Below are 8065 nucleotides of genomic sequence, written 5' to 3'. Positions count from 1 at the left end.
TCCTCTGCATCCAGCCAATCCAAGACATCTTCTCCGGAGAAATCTGAGGGCTCCCTTGGACAAAAAACAAGGACACCAGCCAGGAATACCAGAGCAAAATAGCAGCCAGTAGGCTTGGTCTTTATTGAAGACTGTCGTGACAGGACTCCCACCTGCCACAAGGTGGAACAAGATGGAAGCCCCGAACAAAAGAGCCCCCAAACTTTTATTAGCTGCTAATCCCCATGTTAGTAAGGTAAAGAGACCCCTGACCATTAGGTCCAGTAGTGACTGACTCTGGGGTTGCGGCGCTCATCTCGCTTTATTGGACGAGGGAGCCGGCATACAGCTTCTGGGTCATGTGGCCAGCATGACTAAGCCACTTCTGGCGAACCAGAGCAGCGCACAGAAATGCCGTTTACCTTCCCACCAGAGCGGTACCTATTTATCTACTTGCACTTTGAGGTGCTTTCGAACTGCTAGGTTGGCAGGAGCAGGGACCGAGCAGCGGGAGCTCACCGCGTCACAGGGATTCGAACCACCGGCCTTCTGATCGGCAAGTCCTAGGCTCTGTGGTTTAACCCACAGTGCCACCTGCGTCCCTTAATCCCCATGTTACACCCCCCAAAAAACTACATCACTAATACATCATGGTTACATCATGAAAGGGGAGGTCTGGTGGCAGTAATCTGAGCATCCTGGACCCTGCCCCATGGTTCCCCTTGCCCTCCACCAAACACCCATCAAGTGAAGCAAAAGAGATATTTACATTTCCCTGTTTCCCAGCCAAGTTAATCACACCCTTTTGTCTTCATCTGGGTTTGCTATTTCCGGAATGGCTACCTGTCTGGCACTCGGGTATCAGGATGCCAGGGATTACCACTCAGGCAGAGGGACTGCTGAGTAGCTGAGCTCACATGTCTATATGAATTTCTGAAGTTTTCCCAGTGAGCCAGTACATAGGAACATTTATCAGTGAATTCTTACATTTGGTATCATGCAGCAGAGGCCCTTTGAATAGATAGGAAGAAACTGTGATGAAGTGTTTTGTGGGGACAAATCACAAAAGTCACAAAAGCGATTGTGCTGATTTTGGTAGTGGGCTCCATGTACATGATATCTGCTGGAGGGGCAACCCCCCCCCAACCTATACCTAAATTCCTGCAACACTACCAAGCTAGGTCCGATGGGAGTGAGTGGCCTTTTCAGTGGTGGCCCCCTGGATATGAAATGCCCTCCCCAGAGAGAGCCGGGTACTAGAGGACCTTGTTCCACTTCCTTGACAGTTGCCATTGCTTTTTTCACGGACTCTCCTGCTGCGCCGTTAATTGCTGACACAGTCACGTTCAGTCGCTATGGGGTGAAGCGTCCGCCACCCCTCATCTCCTTGCCCAAGAGAAACACTCTGCCTGCATTCAGACCCCTCCAGGTGACCTAATTCCTGGGCACCTTTGTCCTGGTTTGCCTGCACAAACCTTACGCGGAGATGAGACTATATCCGGCCTTTAGTGAGCATTCCTCCTGATTTGCTTGCAGGGTGTTGATTAAAAGCCTTCCCGTTAATCATTCCCCTCCGCCACTTTCCAAACCGGATTTGTTGTGACAGGGCGACGGAGCCCTTTAAATCACGTTAATTGCACAAACCTAAACTTCCGGTATGCGCCTGAATCCCTCCCGCAAAACCGCGACACTCTGGAGGCACCCATAATTTTTCTGCACGGCAGGCTGCCCTGGAAGGCGCAGGAGCACATTTGAAAGCAGCTGCCCCACATTCCAAATTCCTGACACCTAGAGAAGTGGAGCAGGGTGTTTGCCATATGCAGCGGGCGGGAAGAGCAATGGGGTGGCGTCTCCTTGCTCAAGAAACTCAAGTTTCTTAATTGCAGCCTGGCATTGATCATTAGCTAACCGGTTAACAAATACAGGAATAAAAACCCTCTCCAGGGTGCAGCTGACTAACCAAAGCAAGTTGAATCCCAGGGAAAGGTTCCAACTGGGATAAAGATTAACTAACAGGGCCAGCAACAAAATGTTGCAGCGTGGAATGTCCCGCTCAGGGTTCCAGCTACTCAGCCAGCCATGCCCTTATCCCAGCACATGCAATGCGATTCCCACTTTCCCCTCAGTTTTCCATCTCTGCCCCCCCCCCGAGCCTCAAACTGTCCCAATTTTCCAAGGGCATCCCTGATTTAGAGAAGCCATCCCGGTTTCTGATTTTTCCCATTTTTCCTCAGGATGTCCCTATTTTCATTGGAAAAATGCTGGAGGGTATGGAGTTATACGACTCCCCCCAAGCAGTCTGAAGGCAATCCTGTATACGGAAGGTTTTTTAAACATTTTATTATGTTTCTTATATATGTTGGACGCTGCCCAGAGTGGCTGGGGCAACTCAGTAAGATGTGTGGGGTATAAACAGTAAAATTATCATTATGGAATGGGACGTCCCTATTTTCATCAGAGAAATGTTGGAGGGTACGCCCCCACAACACTTTTGTTGGCTCCGAGCATGCTCACTCCTAGCCCTTTAGGGTGTTCCTTCCTCAATATTTTTGTAATTCTGCACTCACACAAATCTTAGCAGGCAGTTCCTCATAAACATCTCTGTTGGGGTTCAGAGCTCCCCCTCTTATTCCAAACCCTTTGCTTCCTGAACAGCTTGAACAGAATTGAATGTATTTGGGGAGGGGCTTGTTGATTTGATTATTATTATTTTTGTTCTTGTTTTTATCATGTATTTGGTGTTTTTATATTGTATCTTTATGCTGCGAACCACCCGGAAATCTGCAGATGACGGCCAGTACAGTGGTACCTCGGGTTGCATACACTTCAGGTTACAGACTCCGCTAACCCAGAAATAGTACCTCAGGTTAAGAACTTTGCTTCAGGGTGAGAACAGAAATTGTGATCTGGCGGTGCGGCAGCAGCAGCAGGCCCCATTAGCTAAAGTGGTGCTTCAGGTTAAGAACAGTTTCAGGTTAAGAACGGACCTCCGGAACGAATTAAGTACATAACCAGAGGTACCACTATACAGTCATACCTTGGTTCTCGAACAGCTTAGTTGCCGAACAAATCGGCTCCCAAACGCCACAAACCCGGAAGTTAAGTGTTCCGCTTTGCGAATGTTTTTCAGAAGCCGAACGTCCAACAAGCTCCTGCAGCCAATCAGAAGCCGTGCCTTGGTTTTTGAACTGTTTTGTGAATCGAACGGACTCCCAGAATGGATTAAGTTCGAGAACCAAGGTACCACTGTATACAAATTAACTAAATAAATAATAACATTCACACACTAAAGCAGCCCAGTTTCTATGGGGCCGCTAAGGCTGTGGCCATCCTCTTCCCAGACCCTCAGCCTTAGTGAACTGTGGGCTTTAAGCATTAAGGTAGTGAGCGATGACGCCTCACTTGGACCTTCCACACAAACACCTTCTGCTCCTTTTCCTCCCCCCTCTTCCCAGTGTCAGGGACATTTCCTCTCTATTTGCATTCCTTAAATGGCTAAATGCAACTTTCTCCCGTAACAGAAACCTGCTTTGACTCTGTTAAACATTTCCTATCTTGAAACCAACTGCGGCAAATTTCCTAGCCAAACACTCTCGGGTAGCAGGTCACAAATAATAACAGGCCTCCCATATTACAAATAATAACAGGCCTCCCTTATCTCTGAAATGTCTTTGCGTCGTCTCTCAAGGGATGCTTTTGGCAGTCAAGATAAGCAGCATCCGCCAGGTCAAGACTAAATTGGTGGGTCTAATACCTGTTTTGGAAAGCTGTATGTTCGCTGTGCGTTTGGACCTTTTTGGATGCCTTGGCTGAATTTTGCATGACAGTTCACGAGATCAGGGAGTGGTTTTTTGTCCGTGTTCGCATTGAAATAAAAATATTAAGGTCTTATATACATATAATAAATGTTCATAAATGTACCAAGCAAACACGTACATAAATGTATGAGCCACATGTCTGAGGCAGCACAGGAGGGCAATCCTAGAGCCATTTTGGCTCCCAAACTGACCAAATGTTTTCTCTGCAAGGTCAAAGGAAAATGGAAAAGTCTCCCCATTGTCTTTTCATTCACAAAACCTGTCTTAAGGGTATATCTGTATATGAATAGGGTGAGCCTGTGACCTGGCTCAGGAACTAAGTATTTATCATTACAAAAGACTGGCCAGGCTCCCCAGGTAATCCAATCAAGTAAGTATTAACAGGTAACCTGCCAGACAGGAGATAAACAACGACGGGGGATAAACAACGCACTCAGATTTCTGCTGTAGACTGCCCTTTCTGTGATGTAGCTATGATGTGTCTGGGGTGGTCTTGGACTCCAGGGCGGGCAATTTAAAATGCCTATATAAGGGCAGACACCCCTGGGTTCTGGGTCCTCCTTCTTCTTCTGCATCTGACGGGGGCAACCTGTTCCAACAGTTCAATAAAGATCAGGCTTACTGGCTGCTTTGCTTCTTAATATTCTCTGGTTGGCCTCTGTTATTTTCTCTGACCGATGGAGAACCTGCAAAAGACTCTGTAAGGGCTCTTGTGTCCCCCATAAGGGAATAAGGGCAGATTTCCATTTATTACGGCACAAAATTGGACGGTATTTTGAACCAAGCTGGTAGGCTGCGCCTTTCGAAACATGGTCAGTGTGGGGGTTGGAATCCAAACAAAATGACTGTCACCAGAGTTGCATCCACAGCAAAGGCTGGATGTTACTCTAGGAAGAAAGAGGACGTCTCGGGGATGGGGTCAAGAGGAGCTCAATTAAGGGGAATGAAAACCCAATTCCCGGTTGTTCAGATTCAGCAATGAATCACAGATTTTCCCAGAAGTGAGGATAAGCCTTAGAATTCCCAAGCACTGTCAGGTATGAAGTTGCTAGTTGAAAATAATAAATACATCAGAATGAAACTTTTCCAGATCAGATGAGCCTGTTGAAGCAGAACATGTGGCAACAACCTCAGATGTCTCATAAACAAGAGGTGGCTGTAGCCACATGGCAGATTTCTAAAGAGCTTATAGCTCCTTCCTCCTGCCCATCCTGCATGAAAGGGTTTAGGCCGGGGGTGGGCAGGAAGATCTGCACATAGATCTCTGGGTGACTTGCCAGGGTTTTTGATGCCCAGGTATTTAAACTAAAAAGTGCACCCAGCCCTTCTAAGGGCTTGTTTACACCTCAATTTGCCTCGCCGCCTTCCCCCAGGAAAACCTGTGGTTTAGCGCTGAGTCGGAACAGCAATTGGATCTTCTGAGGGTTGTCATTTGTTCCAATTTCCAGGTTTTCCAGGAATGAGGAAACCGCTCAGACCTGTGCCTAGAAAGTGTGGGGAAACCTCTCCGACCCATGCTTGCTAGGCAGGGACCAACCAGAAGTGTAAAGGTTAAGATAAAGGGACCCCTGAGCATTAGGTCCAGTCGTGGCCGACTCTGGGGTTGCGGCGCTCATCTTGCTTTACTGGCCGAGGGAGCCAGCGTACAGCTTCTGGGTCATGTGGCCAGCATGACTAAGCCGCTTCTGGCGAACCAGAGCAGCACACGGAAACACAGTTTACCTTCCCGCCGGAGCGGTACCTATTTATCTACTTGCACTTTGACATGCTTTTGAACTGCTAGGTTGGCAGGAGCTGGGAGTGAGCAATGGGAGCTCACCCCGTCGCGGGGATTCAAACCACCGACCTTCTGATCAGCAAGTCTTAGGCTCTGTGGTTTAACCCACACCGCCACCCACATCCCTAACCAGAAATGTAGACAAGCCCAAATTAGCACGCTAAAGAAAAAAGAAAAAAGAACACGTTGATAAGAGGGAAAACCAGGAGTGGATTTGTGTGTGTGTGGACTTAGGGGCCTAGTTCTGGTCCGGATCCCCAATTCAAGGGCTATACTCAGAGCCACAACATTGCTCAATTCATGGGGTGTGCCTGCCCAATTGAGCCATCACTTCCCATAGTCCTAGTACATCAGGGTCGACTGATACCTTACTTCATTTATTTATTTCAACAATTTATATACCGTTTTGCTACAACAATATCTAAGCATAGACATCTGGTCGACTTGCAGCCGGGTCCCCTGGCTCTCCGTTTGTTTGACAGTGATAACAACACCACATTCCCTATATCAGATAGACTGCTTGAAATGAAGAAAGCTCACTGGGAGCGGAGGTGGGTTTTTTTTTTTTTTGCAAAAGGACTGTAAACTCAGTTCAGCTGTGGCACTGAAAACTCATCCCAAGGCTCAGAACGGGGGCATCCTGCTCTTTAATTAAGAGCATAGCAATAAGAAGAAGCTGCTGAATCAGGCCACTGGACAGCCTATTCCAGGATCCTGTCCCATTGATGGCCAACCCAAAGCCTGCTTGCGATTCCTAGCAAGGAGTATTCAGAATCATAAAGAGACTCCAAGGATCATCTAGTCCAACCCCCTACAATGCAGGAATATGCAGCTATCCCATACGGGAATCGAACCTGCAACCTTGGCATCTTCAGCACCATGCTCTAACTAACGGAGCTACCCAGGCTGACAGCATAAAAACCCTTTACAGCCTATCTTTTATAACCAGCAGTGGTTTGCAGCTCTGGAGATTCATGTAAAAAAGAAAAAAGAAAATCTGACAAGGCTGACATCCACGCACCCCTCCAATCTAATACATATCTTTGCTTTAGTCTAAAGTGCTGACTACGCAGGAGAAGAGACTTTTCAAACCTCACATGTGTGGGAAAGGAAGGAAGGAAAGATCCTAAACTAAGGGCACTTCCAAACAGATTAGAGACACCAGCGATTTAGAGAGTATCCGTTCCGATCTGTTTTGTGGGGAGGTCAGAGGATGTTGCGTCATAGCAAGAATCACCCCCACAGCTTCCTTCTTGCAAAAAGTCAGATCTTTGGGGGAAGCAGGGTTTTGAGCAAGACCTCCCCATCAACGATCACTGCTTAACCTGAATTTTCCAGGGCATGGTTGAATTCAGGCTTAAAATAGAGGTGTTCTGGAAGAGCCCTGTTATTGTTGTTGTTTAGTCGTGTCCGACTGTTCGTGACCCCATGGACCAGAGCACGCCAGGCACTCCTGTCTTCCACTGCCTCTTGCAGTTTGGTGAAACTCATGTTCGTAGCTTCGAGAGCACTGTCCAACCATCTTGTCCTCTGTCGTCCCCTTCTCCTTGTGCCCTCCATCTTTCCCAACATCAGGGTCTTTTCCAAGGAGTCTTCTCTTCTCATGAGGTGGCCAAAGTATTGGAGCCTCAGCTTCAGGATCTGTCCTTCCAGTGAGCACTCAGGGCTGATTTCCTTCAGAATGGAGAGGTCTGATCTTCTTGCAGTCCATGGGACTCTCAAGAGTCTCCTCCAGCACCAGAATTCAAAAGCATCAATTCTTTGGCGATCAGCCTTCTTTATGGTCCAGCTCTCACTTCCATACATCACTACTGGGAAAACCATAGCTTGAACTATACGGATTTTTGTCGGCAAGGTGATGTCTCTGCTTTTTAAGATGCTGCCTAAGAGCTAGCAATTGGGAGGGGGTGTCCTCAGCCAAATATGACCTGAAAGAGTGTGTGTTTGTGTGTGTGTGTGTGGCCTCCCATTTCCTGATCTACAGCTTGCAAAGAAAGTAGTTCATGTGGGTGGGGGGAGTCAGAGCACCCCTCCAACACTTTGCAGAGCAGCCCTCCAGGAAACAGAAAGACTTTCTGAGCACCAAAGCAGATTGCTGCTATTAAAAAAACACCAAAAAAAATGGGATTATCGAAAAAGCCCAGAAGACCAAAATAATCACAATCGCAAGCAGAAATATTTCCTCCCGCCGCCAGGGTTCCTTGAAAAGGAGCAAGACTTTAGCCACGCATGGTGGTCCATTTTTAGGGAGAGATGAGATCGAACTGCCCGGGCAACAGCAAGCTCTGTCTTGCTCCTCCATCCCATCAGGAGAAAAGTCCTGGGCTCGGTCGCCTTTGAACTTGGCGGTAGGTTGAAATTCTTCGCTGTATGCACAGTCTTAAGGCGAAAGGATTCTAGATCCTGCCAGCAGCAGACAAGAGAGAGCAAAATGACAGGAGATGGAGAATTCACATCCCAAAATACTGAAATGGGTCAGTTCTCAGGGAGC

This window comes from Podarcis raffonei, chromosome 8 (genome assembly GCF_027172205.1).
Source record: "Podarcis raffonei isolate rPodRaf1 chromosome 8, rPodRaf1.pri, whole genome shotgun sequence".
Lineage (NCBI taxonomy): Eukaryota > Metazoa > Chordata > Lepidosauria > Squamata > Lacertidae > Podarcis > Podarcis raffonei.
This window is presented reverse-complemented; position numbering follows the sequence as displayed.